This window comes from Ochlerotatus camptorhynchus, unplaced genomic scaffold (genome assembly GCF_037179485.1).
Source record: "Ochlerotatus camptorhynchus isolate MF236.1 unplaced genomic scaffold, CSIRO-AGI_Acam_v1.1 ptg000361l, whole genome shotgun sequence".
In the NCBI taxonomy this organism is placed as follows: Eukaryota; Metazoa; Arthropoda; class Insecta; order Diptera; family Culicidae; genus Ochlerotatus; species Ochlerotatus camptorhynchus.
Genome location: NW_027040849.1, coordinates 1,481,123 through 1,498,497, shown reverse-complemented (window position 1 = coordinate 1,498,497; position 17,375 = coordinate 1,481,123). Strand labels below are relative to the sequence as shown.

General features: G+C 39.4%; 2 pseudogenes; one reads left to right on the top strand and one right to left on the bottom strand.

The window, feature by feature from the left end:
* Window positions 1-753: 753 nt before the first annotated feature.
* LOC135709626 (uncharacterized) lies at window positions 754-5,835 on the top strand (annotated as a pseudogene).
* Window positions 5,836-5,886: 51 nt separating this feature from the next.
* Window positions 5,887-7,059, bottom strand: LOC135709625 (uncharacterized; annotated as a pseudogene).
* Window positions 7,060-17,375: the final 10,316 nt, after the last annotated feature.

Sequence of the window (17,375 nt, the reverse complement as noted above, 5' to 3'; positions counted from 1 at the left end):
TTAAAAAAAAAACCTAAATCGTCCGCGTTACGAAAAATGGTCAGGTTTTGACCACTTATAACTCTCTCAATAGCGGATGGAATTTAATTCTACACAAGCCAATCGATTTAAATGTCAGCTACAAATCTGCTAAAAGGATTTTTTTATCAATTTTCAAAGGGTCACTATTACGGTACGAATTTTTGTGTATTTTTTCTCGGAAAATGATTTAAAATGTCTCAAGCATTGTTTTCCGAGAAAAAAAACATGGCTCTCTTAGTAATAGAACAATCTCTTTTGCTTATTACAGCGCTCCTAGTGGATGTTTTCGGTAGCTTTTGACGTCTATTTGTTGGCCAACAACAATTAAAATAACAGTGTATTTTATCAGTTCATAAAACGCTCTTATTTTGGAGACATTCACCATTCAAGAGGCGCCTAGAAAAAAAATCGTACACAGTCACCTGGAAAATCGTGATCCGCGTTCAAGCTGGCTAAAGTGTTGAATTTGCCTACAAACTATTATTTATTTCACTCTTATTCGCTCATGTCTCACTAACTATTACACTATTGGGGTATTTCCCCAAAATTTCACGCGGCCTATGCCTGACGAAAGGAACGGCCGCGCTTCAAGCAAAGACCGTGGTTGGGCAGCCTGTCAAAATTTTGTAAGCAAACATTGAACTTTTGCGCCTGATGAGAGTCAATATTTATCCATCGAGCACTTTGATTCAAAATTAACATCCTTTAATTAAAAATATTTTTAATCATGCAAGTGTTAATACAGTTTATCATTGCCTCTACGCGTTTTATTTTCTCGGAATGAACCGTGCTTCTCTGGCAAAAATATTTAGTAAATAAAAATCCATCATATGCCAATGGATACGCACGTACGAGCGCGACGGAGTCTTCTCAAGAAAGCACCGAACACAAGTGTATCGACGTTTTGGAACCATGCAACGACAATGGCTGCTGGATTTGTATTACAAGGAACCTGTGATCTTCATAGATGAAGCACGAGATCGCTTCCAACAGCATTTCAAAATCTTTATCAGCGCTGCTTCCGTCATTCGGATTTTGAAAACTGCTGGACTGACATGGAAGAAGATTGAAAGACGAAACATTCAAATTCGGAAGGTGGATATTCTCTGGTATAAAACTAATTAATCGCTATAAAACTATTTTGATGACAATTTCGATATATATATTTCATATTATCAGGTATGCTGACAAGCTAGAAGCTTTCAAGTGAGAGCTTCACCAAATTGTTTTCATCGACGAGGTTTCATTCGATTCTCGTGACATGCTGCGGAACTACGGATATGGAGTTAAAGGAAAAAAAAAGGTCATCTATCGTGGTGAATTTAACAGGCGCCCACGGGAATCCTACTTATGCTTTCTAGGACAAACAGGGCTGCTGGAATCGTATAGAACAGAAGGTACTTTTACTCGTCAAAAGTTTTTCGATTGCATCCGGAAGTTTGAAATTCAAAGTGGAAAAGCAGAAACGTATCCAGGGCACCATTCTGTATGGATAACACTAGTTTACAGCATTTTTGAACTCGGTAAGGTGATGATCATTTCCAATGCAAAATCCTACGCTGAATTCAATGCCGTGGTCAGAAAAAATTAAAGTAGAGCCATTTTTGAGATATACAAAAATTTTGATTTTTTGAATTTTGGACAAAAGTACGATAACTAAAATGTCAATATCTTTGGAACTAGTGCACCAATTTTAAATCTTTTTTTTATGAAAATGAAGCTAAATAAATTAGCTATCGATAGCTTACTAGAATATTATGTCTTAATTAATAATTCAATTTTGAAGTCATTTAAAAATTTACAGCATTTTTTTTTTATTTTTCCTGCGAATTTTCCATAAAAATCTTGTTTTAATCAACATTTTTAATGGGATAACAGATTCAAAAAATCATTCCATAATTTATTCTTAAAGTCCATTCAAAACCGGAGAAAATGAGCCTTTAATGGATGAAATCGGTTGAAAATTTTCGAAGTTATGAGCATTTTTGTAAAACACTTAAAAATGTTGCTGAAACACTACAGCTTTAGAGTTCCTTTTCTAGGTGTCGTTGTAAGCATCCAAATCGCATGTTAAGTTTTTATGGGAGATTCTTTTCTCTACATATCAATTTGATTAAGGCATATCAGGATTTAAAACCGAGTTGATACAAAAGAAATTTATTTAGGTTTTATTAAAAATGATTGAGAATCGAATGACTTTGTCTTCGATGTTTTGAACTTGTTTCTCGAATCAGAAACCAACAATAGTCACCCATCATTGCTTCATCCCAAAACCCTTGGTAACGACGTTCCATCATCTTCATTTGTTGGTGAAAACGTTCGCCGTGCTCATCACTCTCGTCACCAAGATTTTCCGGGAAAAAATCCATGTGAGAATGTAGGAAATGTATCTTCAAAGACATATTCACACCTGTGTTCAGTGAAATAAAAGGATTTGAAATTAATTATATGTAACAAACACAATATTTTTGATTTATACCTATTTTCTCATAATTTTTGAGCAATTCATCGACGGCTTCCTCATAATCTGGGCTTCTGAAATTTCCTAAAAAGGTTGTGACAACACGCTGGAACGATTTCCACGCTTCTTCCTCATCTGGTGTCAAAACTGTATTGAATGCGGAATCATTGAGCAGTTTTTTGATCTGTGGGCCTGATTTCAAGTACTGGAATGCCGGCCCTTTTTTTTTGCAACGCTTTGACGAAATTTTTGAATAGCCCAAGTTTTATATGTAGTGGTGGAAGTATTATGCGAGGATCATTTTTAACGTTGTCTTTACCAATTGTGAAATTATCCCGTTTTGGCCAATCTTTTCGGACGTAGTGTTCCTTACGAGCTCGACTGTCCCATTTACACAAAAAACACATATATTTTGTGTATCCCTGTTGCAATCCAGTCAACATGGCAACCACTTTAAGATCGGAACAAATTTTCCAATTGTGTTGATTGTAATTTATCAAATTGAGCAATAGAGCCATTGATTCATACGTTTCCTTCATATTAACGGCATGAGCTAATGGAATAGAAGGTTTCTCATTCCCTTGATGCAGTAAAACGGCTTTCAAGCTCAACTTGCTGCTATCGATGAATAAACGCCATTCAGCTGGATCATATGGCTCACCAAACTCTTCAAACAAGCCGTTTACGTCATGGCAAAAACATGCCTTGTCCTTTGTAGAATAATATTTGTCAAATTTCTTGTGACGATTCCTGTGACAAGAAATTTTGACCTCCTTGCTCAGCATGTTGTGTTCTTTCAAGCGTGATGCCAGCAATTCGGATTTCTCCTTCGATAAGTCGAGATCTCGCACCAAATCATTAAATTCGGATTGTGTAAACAGTTTTGGGTTTCTTTCCAATTCCACCTCGAAGTCTTCCTCGCATTCCTCCTTGAATTCCTCCTCACTTTTTGTAACGGTCGATTCAACAGAGGGCGCTCGTTTCCGCTTTGGATAAACAGGATACGGGACCGAACTTGAATGTGGAACAGGTTTTGTCATAGAAGCCACTTGTTTTGTTTTGTGACGTCCTTGTTGCTTAACTTTTGTCAAGCAGAAATAACAATCCGTTGCATGACAAAACGGTCGACGCCATATGGTGGGCATGTCAAAGGACAAATAGCGACTGACAGATAACAAATAAGTAAGTTAGTAAGTAAGACATTAACACTTATCAAAAATAGATGAAGTAAGATAATGTCGATCAGGAAAGAACAAAGCACTACCATGCTGTACATAAATTGTTTATATGAAAGTTATTCAAAAAATCAATTTACCTTGCGCCTGACATCCACCTAGCCAAGCACGTTTTGCACGAACTACATAATACTTTTGGAATCCACGGTTCGTCAAAGTCTCCAGGATCAATTTTAAAATAAAGCCTGTATGCAGTTTGCAACGAAGCAGTGAAATCGACCGATTTTGTAAATATATAGTTGCCACACGCGTAACAAAACTTTTGAGGATCATTTTTACACTTGAATTCACGTTTTGTCGTATACATCCTTAAGCAATGTTAAAGAAAGAAAGCTGTCAAATTGAGTTGGTTGCGTTAGGTTCTCGCCGAGCGGCCTCACAAACACTAGCGTAAATTATATTGTTGAAAATATCCCATTTAATTTTGCGTGACAGCTGGTAGTGTTAGTGAAATGCACCGTATGCGTACACGTCCGCAGAAAGGCTTACTGGAAGTGGTGCATGAACCTAGGAGCGGGACAACGGCCAATCTTGGAACATTCAATTTCCATGATTTTACAAAAAAATTCATAACTTCGACAATTTCCAACCGATTTCATCCATTAAGGGCTCATTTTCTCCAGTTTTTAATGTACTTTAAGAATAAATTATGGAATGATTTTTTGAATCTTTTTATCCCATTAAAAATGTTGATTAAAACAAGATTTTTATGGAAAATTCGCAGGAAAAATAAAAAAAAATGCTGTAAATTTTTAAATGACTTCAAAATTGAATTTTTAATTAAGACATAATATTCTAGTGAACGATAGAAAATTTATTTAGCTTCACTTTCATAAAAAAAGATTTAAAATTGGTGCACTAGTTCCAAAAATATTGACATTTTAGTAATCGTACTTTTGTCCAAAATTCAAAAAGTAAAATTTTTTGTATATCTCAAAAATGGCTCTACTTTAAGGGGGAAGTACAATTAGAAGGCCTAAAATGAGGCATATCTTTGAGAGTGGATTGCGAGTAGGGAAATAAATTAATGTTAGCGATTCTTTATGTATGTTATTAAGGATTTAATGAAGATTAATTATCAGTGACATTTTTTTAAAATTTTGCTATTTAGCCCAATTATTATAAATAATGTGAAGTCAATTTTTTAAAGCAGCACTTCGCGCCGTGCAGTCCCTACGTCCATGATCACGTCTGAAACAAAAAAAACAGGACATTAAATTTGAAGGTACAGCGCACAACATGAATTAATTCGTATGTAAAAATAATGTTTTTTTCACAAAAAAATTTGAAGTTGAAAAAAAAAATTTAAAAAACCCTATTTTTTTCGACTTTGTTTATAAAAAAAAAACATGTTATAACAAACAAATCTAAAAAATCTTTCTATTCATGTTGTGGAGAATTTAATTATGAACATAAAACAGAAAACCGGAATCGATTTGAATGAAAACTCTGACCTGTACATTGCACGGCGATTTTGAAAACACTACTTTTCAGTAGAAGCATTTAAAGTTCAACTTTGACATGTTCAGCCATTTGACATGCACTCACTGAATTGCGTATAACTTTTTAAATAAGTTTCGGACGGCTTTATGCTTTTAAAGGCTCATTCCCAGATACATATAGAGTAAATTAAGCCAACAAATTTTTTTCGAAAAAAAAAATTCTAATTGTACTTCTCCCCTTAATTTTTTCTGACCACGGCATTGAATTCAGCGTAGGATTTTGCATTAGAAACGTTGGTCAACCACTAAAGTTCACACTTTTTATGTTGTTTTGTAAACTAGTGTAATGGATGGTGCTAGAATACATTGTGATAAAAATATCATAATATATCTTCGATCCCTGGGCATTCTACCCATCTTCTTGTCTGCATATTACCCGATGTTCAATCCAATCGAGGTGATCTTTGGAATCTGCAAAAAGCACCTGAAGAGAAACTACGTCGAAAACAGTAAGAAGCCGTTATCCACAACGATTACCGAGACATTCGTCAAGTTTGAAAACTATTCGTGTACAAAACTTTTTCATAAATGTGGGTACATTTTCGGAGGCAACTTTGACCCATATATTGGCCTCGATCAGCCACTGAGCGCATTTGGCTTTGAAGACAAGAAATAAACGCATTCTGTGAATATTTGCAGTAAAACACATGTTCTGTCAAACTTTATTTCAACTAAGCATGATCAACATCCATTACGTCCCCAACTTCTTCTGCAACTCTTTGACTTACAGTTGATTCCTGGGGTGCCAAAGAAGTTTGCATACCCTTCAGCATGTCTTGGCACATATTTAGCTTCTCGTTCAAACCTTGAGCCAACAGTTTCACTTCAAAAGCGAAGTTCATAAGTTGTTCCGCTTTATCATACAACACTTGAACACCGGGGGCGAGATTGTCTACGATGTTTTGAGCAACCACCAGACCTTCACGCACACATGCTGATCGGCTTCCTTCAGAGATAGGAAGGGACGAAAACATACCCCTCATTTCCGCTGGTGGCAACTGTGTCATCAACCCAGTCTGAAGATGAGCTGGAGATGCGTGAATCCAGTTGGCCCACTGAATCCATCCAGAATCGTGGCTTCTCAAGTGGGAGTTTTGCTCTTTCAAATGTTGGACCAACTCATCGAGGTTTACGTTGCTTGGTGCTCCAGCTCTGTCTGTTTCACTTGGTTGAAAAAGGCATTTGTTGACTTCTTCCCAGATAGCCACAGAACTGACGGATTGGGAGTAGGCGAATGCAAACACATTGATAGTTTTCTCTCTCCAGTTTAGCATGATTTTTCCCTCTCCTAGCTGGTCCAATTTAATCATGGTCTTTCTTTTTGCGTCCCGTAGGTAGACGAAGTTATTGATATCGCGAATATCTGGATCTTCTTTCGCAGACCACGGAACTTTGATCCCGTCAACTTCATTCACATCAATTTCCCGGCAGAGATGTGGTTTGACGAAGCTCCATGTGCACTCAAAGACATCTGACAGACTGTCTCCGGATACTTTTTCGGGAACGTTTGTTTTTTCGTTGATGCATACACCTTTTTTTGCCTCGTATACTTCTTCACGAAATAATTGGCCAGAAAGTAGAATCGTTTTTGCTCTACTGCTTCCTCAGTTAAATCTCCTGCCTCTCGTGTTGAATCATCAGTTGCGAATTCACTCTGACTCAAAAATGGGTTTATCGTATAGTTGACAAGTGTTGAGCAGTCTGGAGCATCCGACTTGTTTGAAAGTTCGTCTTCGGCAAATGGGTCCTCATCCTGGCCAGCATTATACAGCGGGTCCTCGATTAGGTATTCCACTTCTTGGTCTACTTCCTCATCTGAATCCTTGTCTCGCTGGTCCATTGCTAATGTCCTGTCTAATGTATAAAACTGTGAATTAAATACGAGAGTTATCTGATATGTGATAGAAAGCAATATTTATTAATATCTTACCGTTAATCCCAGCCTCAACGAGATAATTTTCCTCAAAAACATTCGAAACCGAGATCGAATCAGATTTCTATTTACATTTTTGACAACTGTTTGTTTTGGTTCTCAGCATCGAAGCAAGGGTTGCCAGTGGCTTTGAAATATTTTATATTTACTTAATAAATTGTACTGGTGACAAAAAAAAACAATCCGGCAACCTTGATGCGGTGCTTGGTTTCAAAGCTGTGTTCTTTGAACAAGTTTCAGAGAATGACCCAATATTTCATCCTCTCAATGATTCACTTACTTCTCATTCTTAGTCAACTCAATTCTCAGAGATCATTGTTGAATATTTTTCACTGTGCTTACACCCATCACATCGCTTCGGTTTGACTTGACGATTAGAGATCGTACGTGTCACTCACTTGACGGGCGGTTGCGGGGGAGTGCAAATTTCTGAATGTGTTTAGTTTTCCATTGCTTCCGTTGCTTCCCACACTGCACATAAGCACACGCCCATGACACAACGACGACGCCGCCGACGACGTGGACGTCCCCTGTTTGTGGCCAAACAATGAAGAGCAATTTGGGGAAAATATAAGAACCTCGTGCTTACAAAGAAGACGGCAAATCAGCACACTCATGCACTATCGCGCGTATGAAGAGACCCACAAGCAAGCACACATGACCGTTGCCACACGGAAACCCATCAGCAGCAGCACCGATTCGGCCGCGTGGATGGTGCAAAGTACAAAAACAGGAAATGGTAGGTGACAGTTATGTTTGCCTTCGCATTTAAAGGATTCCCGTCCTAATGCGTAAATGGATGGTGCGTTGGCAAGAATTGCTACCGCGTGTCTGCTGCTGCTGTACGTACCTTCCATACCAGGCACAGATTAGCGGATGGAGAAGTTGTCAACCCTTAAATAGGGACACGGCGTGGGGAAATGGGTCGGTCGAGCCGTTTTGTGTGCAATATAGGACGAACGGGAAGTACGTGATTATCAGACGAGACTTTGACAGATTACATGGTTAGCACATTATGGACCCGGTTTGGTGCGAAAGGAAGGGTTGTATCGCTGGTTGCTATCGCTATGAGAGTAGGTTGTGTGATGTGCGCTGGTGGGAAAATACATTTGATCCCCCGCAAATGGCAGTTTGAAATGTTGCAACCATAATGCAATGCTGATTCCTGCGGTTGACAAATGTCATTTTTAATCGAATAACCGATGACCTTCAGCAGGTGACGACTTGACACTTACTAATATAGAGATTATAGGTTGTATTGGTGCGATGTGTGAGTGGAAAAGAAAATGGTTCTGTAAGGAATATGCACAGCAAAAAAATAATTTTGATATCACGTCAAAGTGGATGCACTACAATCATGTCGAAAATTTCATGTAATTTTTATGACCACATAAATAAACAAATGCAGTAAAAGCAGCGTAATGTCAGTTCATGCATTGTATTAATGATAATTTTGTCCTTTTTAGCAAGTAATATTACACCATATTTTCGACATGATTGTAGTGCATCCACTTTGACGTGATATCAAAATTATTTTTTTGCTGTGTGGGATCAGTAAGATTATGTCGAAGAGTTCACCAGTTACAAGTTCTAATGGATAACTTTCGCATTGCTGCTCGTTACCACTCACTACAAAACCTAGACTGCTTATTCGATTTTAGCAATTGAACACATGAACGCCTACCCAACCTTTTAAAACTTGCTTTTTTTAATGGCTGTATCTAAGTTCGGTGAACTTGTTTCAATATGCATTTTGTTTATTTCTCATTCAATCTGGGTTAAAATTCAAAATAATGTAAAAAAATGGGCTAGGATGATATCATTGCTGAGATTTAACCCCAGACACTCATCAAAACACGATTTAGGCCTTAATTGAAGAGATAAACGCAATTTAAGCTCTCAACGTGATTAAATATGTCGATCACAACAACATCCTACAAATAGTGGTTTAGGCCTTAATTAAAGAGATAAACGTGAGTTAAAATTTTGAACCCTAAGACACCCCTCAAATTTAGATTTAAGGCCTTAAGAAGGTAAACGCAATTTAAGATTTCGATCACCAAAACTCCCCCAAATCGTGATTGAGATCTTCATTAAGGAGAAGAACGTGATTAAAGATATCGAACCCCAAAATACCCCTCAAATCGCGATTTAGGGCTTAATTCGAAGATAAACGCGATTTACGATTTCGATCTTCAAAACACCCTCCGAATCGTGATTTAGATCTTAATTAAGGTGGTAAACGTGACTGAAGATTCTAAACTCCTCCTACACCCCTCAATTCACGATTTAGTCCTTAAATAAGGAGATAAACGTGATTAAAGATATCGAGCCCCAAAACACCCCTCACCCCCTTGCGATTAAGGCCTTAACTGACATAACACCAAGGCTGCAAAATGCGAGTCGACGCATGTTGACATGGCTGGTTCTCAGCAATGCAATGATCAATCGTTATGATTCAGCCATCATTCAAAAGGTATGGTTATCTTCTTTTTTTTTGTGGAACAGGTAGACATCTAATTGAACCTATGGTTGGTCAACCGGAACGGAAAACCCCGGAAAAGTCCCGAGCAAAATTCGTGTCGATTCATGTTGACTGGTTCTCGGTAATTTGATTAGCACATGTTAAGATTGAGCCACTACTTGAAAGGTATGACTATCTACTTTCAAACGGAACAGACAAAGAACCGATTGGAGTTGTGGGTGGCCAATGCGAATGATAAACCACGTGAGATGGTGGCTCTGTGGAAATTCGGATTCACCACCGAGAAAATGGTCAATTCTTAAAAGTAGTCCTAAAAATCCACGATTTTTTTCCTAAATTGCACACAATCATAGAGAAAATCTACCATCACCATGTCGATTCTGCTGCCGGGTGGCCAGAAAACTGTCCACTGGATATCCGGAATCAGCGGGAAAATAGTCAATTTCAGAAAGTAGACCTAGAGAGCCGCGATTTTTTCTAGCTTGCATATAATCATTGGCATAGAGGAAATATGACATCAACATATCGATTCTGCTACCGGGTGGCCAGAATACGGTCCTCTGAATACCCAGAATCACCGGGAAAATAGTCAATTCTAGTAGATCTGGAGATCCGCGATTTTTTAGAAAATGTGAAGGTGCGATTTAGGCTTTCATTAACGCGATAAACACGATTGAAGATTTCGATCCTCAAGACACCCCTCAAACAGCTATTTCGACCTTAATTTTAGAGATAAACGTTATTTAAGATGTCGAACACCATACCACCCCTTAACACTCCGAATACGATGCCTCCGAAAAACGTGTAACGGCAAGTTTGCAATGGCACAACTTAGCCATTTCTTAATGAATTTCAAAAATTGTGGTACCTTTAGAATTCCTAGGGTATCTGGATGATTTTGATTGCAAAAAACTTGAAAATAGAGTCGTCTACTTTTTTAAAAAGTGAAAAGAGTTGTTACACGTTTTTTTGAAAGGTGTGTTTGTAGGGTTTTGCAAGTGGCGCAAGATCTGTAATTTAGATTAATGGGCACAAATGTTCACAATTAGCCAGAAAACAGTCATGGTTCCTATATATGGATCCTGGAGACAATGGAACGGCCCTCGAAAAATCCGGAACATCCGTAAAAATGGTCAATCTATGATCCTGATCCTAGAGCTCTGCGGTTTATTTGAAAACATTAGGAACTGTGATATAAACAAATATTTGGGGTCATGACATAAACATGTACCTGGATGGCCATGGGACCGTCCTCCGGAAGATCCGGAACATCCGTAATAATGGACAATCCATGAAACTGATCCTAGAGCTCCGTGTTTTTTTTTTTTAACATTAGGATCTGTGATATAAGAATGAATTTGGGTCATGGACCAAGATGGCCATCGGACCGTCCAGCGGAAGATCCGCAACATCCGTAAAAGTGGTAAATCCACGATCCTGATCCTAGAGCTACGCGTTTTTTTAACATTAGGATCTGTGATATAACAATGAATTTGGGTCATGGACCAAGATGGCCATCGGACCGTCCAGCGGAAGATCCGGAACATCCGTAAAAGTGGTAAATCCACGATCCTGATCCTAGAGCTCCGTGGTTTTCTTGAAAACATTAAGAACTGTGATGATAGAAAGAATTTAGGCTTGTGACATAAACATGAACCTGAATATCCATGGGACCGTCCTCCGAAAGATCCGGAACATTCGTGAGAGTGTAAAATTAACGAAACTGATCCTAGAGCTCCGTGGTTTTCTTGAAAACGTTAGGAACTGTGATATTAGAATGATTTTGGGATCGTTACATAAACATGGACCCAGATGGCCGGAACGTTCTCCGGAAGATCCGAAAAATTCCGAAGTTTTTGAAAAAAAAAACACTAAGAACTGAGATGATAGAATGAATTTGGGGTCGTGACCTTGATGGCCATTTTGGGATCGTGACATAAACATGGACCCAGATGGCCATCGGAACGTCCTCCAGAAGATCCGAAAATTCCGTGAAATTTATCAATGTATGGAACTGATCCTAGAGCTCCACGGTTTTTTCGAAAACACTTGGATCTGTCATATATAAATTAATTTGCAGTCGTGACATAAACATGTACCCAGAAGGCCATGGGACCGTCCTCCGCAAGATCTAGAACATCTTTAAAAATGATCTATCTTCAAAACTGATCCTAGAGTTCTACGGTTTTTTCGAAAACATGTGGAACTGCGATATAAGAAATATTTTGGGGTAATGACATAAATATGGACCCAAATGGCCATGGGGTCATCCTCTGGTAAGTCCAGAACATCCGTAAAAGAGGTTAATCAATGAAACTGATAATAGAGCTCCGCAGTTTTTTTCCCAAAAAGATTAGGAACTGTGATATAAGAATGAATTTGTGATCGTGACTTTAACATATACCTAGATAGCCATGGAACCGTCGTCCGGAAGATCAACAACTTCCGTAAAATGGTCATCCATAAAATTTAGAGGTGGAAGCATTACTATGACGAGCACCTCAACGGTGATGCAGCAGAAAACGAAGGTGGCACGGCAGCAGACCTTGGAGCACGTGCAGAAGACGACAGGCTACTGGCCCCTGATCTTCCAGAAGTTGAGGAGAAGATCGTTCGGTCGACTGAAGAACAACACAGCAACTGGTGTAGATCAACAACCAAGTGAGCTATTAAAATACGGTGGTGAAGTACTGGCTAGAGCGCTGTACTGGGTAATTGCCAAGATTTGGGAGGAGGGGATATTACCGGAGGAGCGAAGCAAGGTGTTGTATGTTGTATGTAGGTGGATCGACCAAGTAGAAGGCGACCTGCGGACCCTTCGCAGACTACGAGGCTGGCGAAGTGTGGCCATGGATCGAGTAGAGTGGAGATGACTTCTTGGGGCAGCAGAGGTCAACAAGGCCTTAGCTTGATTGGTAAGTGTCAATTTCGTCAAAAGGCGCTGGACACGAATGTTGCTGACATGGAAGCAAGTTAGCGGATATCGGACGAGAAAGACCTATTCAGCGCTTTACACACTAATAACGAATTCGTTTATTATCGGTGGTATTGTTAGTGCGAAACCGAACTTTTTGTCAGTGCAAACCTCAACCTGAGGTAGAGATCAAAAACAAAAGATCAAACTGACGTTTGCCAGAAAACAAGCAGATACAATCTTGATACCCGATCCAGGTTGGAACTGAACAATAAACGATTTCGCTATAAGTAAGTAACAATAGTGTTGATCTAATTTCCCATCAGGGAGATGGAAAGACAACGTTTAATGCATAAGTTTATATGATTTGCCAGCGGAGGTCTCAAGTAATGCACTAACGTTGGTGTTGCGTAAATACGGAAAAGTGAAGCATGTTTTTCGGGAGAAATCCTTTGCTGAGTAGTGGCTTGACATGCACACTGGTGTACGCGGTGAGTATATGAACGTGAAAAAGGAGATTCCCGCATCGTTCAATTTGATCAATCGGAAGGGAAACCTATTTTACAGAGGAAACAAAAACATGTGCTTTTCATGGAGGGGCACCGGATAAATTTCTGTCTCATGCGGCAGGCACGCAAGCAAGAATCGAAACAACCGAAGGTAGGAAAATACAAAACGTAGGACAACAACAAAAAACAACAGGGTGAAGAACAGAGTAGTAGCAGTGCGTTTGCGGGTGTGTTGGCTGGGAGTCATCGATAGATGGCAACGACAAAGAACCAGACGGAATGGTTGAGGTGCTTGAGGAAGAGGAAATGGACGTGACGTCCCTGGAGGCTGACATAAACAGTGGAATGGAAGCAAGACCATATGGAGCAAAAAGTATACAAAGAGAAGGTCGCGCGGCTGGCGGTCTGGAATGAAAAAAAAAGTTTAGAAGAGAAAGACTGTTGTGTCGACGCAGAAATCAGAATCAAAACTCAGGCCACCTCCCAGAAAAAATAAGATGAACTAATAAATATTGTTTCTCATGAATATTATCGTTATTATGAAATTATACACGGTTTCTCGGCTCCTTAAAGTCCTTTTGGACATTTGAGCTTAATTAAATACATTAATTGGAGAAAAAAAATCTCATCCTTGGACAAGTCACAAATAACTCAAGCGTGTAAAAGTGACTGTAATAACAAAAAATATGACTAGAATTTTTGATACACCGTCAAATTCTAACTTTTCGAGATAACGATTATCTGTCTTTACCAAAGTTGTTGTTCGGCACGGATGGCAGAGGAGTTAAAACAAGCTGTCCCGAGCTTGTTTAATCACGCGAAGGTTTACTTACCCCGCCGAACGGTTTGGATGGTACACCGTTGCCCTGCCGGGACTGCTGGAGCGAGTGCCTATTTTTTCTCGATTCTATCAAAAACTGTTCAAGACGCTAAGACAGTTACTCTACTAAATTAGGAGACTGTTACAATAGCGTGGTTCAGATTTTGATAGAAAGAAAAGGAGTGCCTTTAGCATCAGGTGTTTGGACTTTGATTGTAACTGAGGACTGAACTTCTCACTAAATTAGAGATTCTGGTCTCATCAGTAATCTTAGTTTAAAACCTGATGAAGCTACTGGCTGGAAGGAATTCGGATCTTAACAGATCGACAGACGTTTTAAGACTAACAAAAACATTCAGTTTATTAAGTTGAAAATTTGCCTTATATAGGGGTTTAAGCCTAGAAAGATTTGTCTCCTGCTAAGATCTTCCTAACGTAATGTTGATAAGAATGAAAGAAACAAAAAGTATTCCTGATCTAAACTTATCCATCGTTCTCCTTCAAGATCATGTGATGCATTTTGGGACCAACGCAATCCTTCCAGAATAATCTCACATGTATGCATACGTCTAGGATGCACTTGACTCCTACGCAGCGCCTATACCAAAGCTAAACTGGTGAAAGCGTATAATTTCCCTATGCTGAGTTTATTGCCTTGTTTTATGCTGCATGCACCCGTTGGGTACATCCTACTGAGCAAACGAGAGTGTACCGCATATGCGTTCTCTTATTACATAGAATTGACCTATAATATTGTGTCATTTTCGTTGCTCTCGTGTTCATTGAACCTGACTAAGCGAAGGGATGATGAAACAGAACAGCTGTTTATATTTGACTTTGAAATTTTACTTCTTTGCATCGTCTTGGGTGATTCGAGAACGTTCTTCAATTATTGCTAATTTATCGCATTCACAACAGTTGTAGAGCTATAAAGTTGAAGAAATTTTGCAGAATGCTCTAAATACATATATGTTTCTTTCAATTTTAACAACTTAAAATTAATTGGGCTATCTTAAAACTAATTTGAGCTTGCATAAACAGTAGTAAAAAATTATCCATATGATTGGGTTCACAGAGTATACCGCACTCAGGGATCATAACTGTTAAGGTTCAATTTACTTTGATGCTTTTTGGAAAATTTCAAAAGCAGTTTTTTCCGACGCATTATTTCAGATTGCAAAAAGCTCGCACTATTCGATACCTTTTGATATTTTACACAAAATGACGCGAGCTTTTTGCAATCTAAAATAATGCATCGAAAAAAACTGCTTTTTGATTTTTGAAAAAATGCATCAAAGTAAATAGAACCTTAAATGAGAAGCATACACCTAGATTTACGCCATCGAACATCCGTTTACATATACGCCGTGTAATCGATTCGCAATCGTGCTGGTGGTAACACATTCAAACCCTAACCAAGGAATGACGCACCTAACAAGAGATAACACTGCCGTGAAGCACTCTATCATGCCATCCACGATGGTTCCTCAACCGTCAAAGGTCGTAGGATAGTTCACTCGTCTCTTCTTCGCTTCCCCAATGATGGTAAGATTTATGGTTCTCTATAGCAAGAAACTCAAGGTTGCCAGATCTGGGTGGTTTAATGTTCAAAACCATACCTTTGCGGGGGCAACACTGCCTCTGCGTTTTTAAAATCGTATCTAAATGATACAGTGATGCTTTTAACTCACTTCCCAGCCAAAGCGATCCGCTCACCAGTTCAGTATACGCTGCTTTTTACATCCGGCTTTCCGGAAATGGCGTGCGTATTTCAGATAAATTACTGGATTTTAACGAAAACGTACATTAGCGCACTCTTCACGCAACCGTAAGCATTGGCGGCTAGATACGATCGGACCTGCAAGCTCTAATTTCCGTTCAACTTTTATTTTTCAAATGGCCTATTTCAGGCATTAGTTGGGTAATCCCCGCTAGCTCGTAAATCGAGCATTGAGTGGGATTTTTATCCATCCCTCCACCGCAAAGCCCCGACTGCGAGGACAACGATTGGGGAAAAAACGAGCAACGAGCCATGTCACTGAGCGTTGGGATTTTCAAGGCTCATTTAGCAAATTTTCATTCAAATTGGAAATTGATTATCGCACTCGAAAATCTCTTCATTATGAAAAATCATAAGCAGCCAAATCCCTCGGTCGCTTGCGTTGATTAGAAATTATCAGGTCGTATCGAGTCGCACTTTTTCCACCCCGCTCGCTCTGAACCGGAGGAGACCACTAATGACAATCCCAAGGGTTTATCAAACTCTCATCAAAGCCCGGGCCACGTTCCCTAATTTACATTTTTTCCATTTTCGATTCACTAATTTTCAATTACTTTAATTTGAATCGGAACGCAATCCCTCTCTCACGTACTCTGCCCAACACCTCTCAAGAAGACGAAGTGGAAGATAAAGGATATCGATTGTAGTAGAGCCCTTTTCGGTAAACTAAAGCCCGACGCGGCGCGGCAGAGGAGCGAGCAACCCCCGGATGAGGCAATCGAAGCCAAAAGCCCATTGTTTCGAGATTTGAATAAATATTGAAAAGCCCTCTGTATGCGAAGACGAGCAAGAGGAAATCCCCCACCCAGGCCTTCGTATAGTTTTTTTTTTATTTGTAGCTTGTGTCCCCTACCACTCAGACCGTGCAGTCTTATCCCTTAATCAAAGGCGACAATAACCTACGCGCCAAGCGTTCGGCAAGTGAGCCCGACGAAATCTCCCAAGATCGATTTCGATTTAAGAGTGAGATTTGGCTTCGTCCCTTCTCCTATGCAGCATCGACGGGTCCTGCGTTCGACAAACTGGAGCAAGACTGGAGGGGACCGGATGACTGAGAGCTGTTGATTGGTCTTTTCTCAATCGCGAAACATCGAGGCGCCATCAGGCAGCCAACACGCCGAGCGACGATGACAGAGACGGTTCGATTCGTTCATTATCTGGCGCTGGGAAATTTTATCGGACGAATTTACTGTGACACGCCTTGCGCTCGGAATGAGGATGAAGGTTTCCCATATCGGTTGGCGTTGAAACACAAGTACCGAGGAAAAAGCGGCTTCAATCAAATTTAGTTTATCATTGAGCATTACCCGGATTGCGGAGCGAATTATTCAATTTCGGAAGTAAAGCTATGCCAGATTGGGTAATTTTAAAATCTGGTGACGGAAAACGATGGAGGATCAATGCGCATCGGATGCGGATCTTTGAAAACTACATTCTCATACTAGAGATTTATACGCTTGTCATTGTTACCTTGGAAAATTCAAATGGGCAATGATCAATCGATGAAATTTCCGGCTCAAAAAATTACATTAGGTTGTTAAGAGGTATTGAGGTAAAAACAAATTCGTAATCTACATTAAAAATGAAACCGAATTACAAAATTTCATAAATTTTGGAACACTGGATCTATTCTAAATAAGTTCGATTACATTAGCAAAAATCATCATCCTACCTCTTGTCGGTAGGACTTTGTACATGGCTAATGAGAATAACTC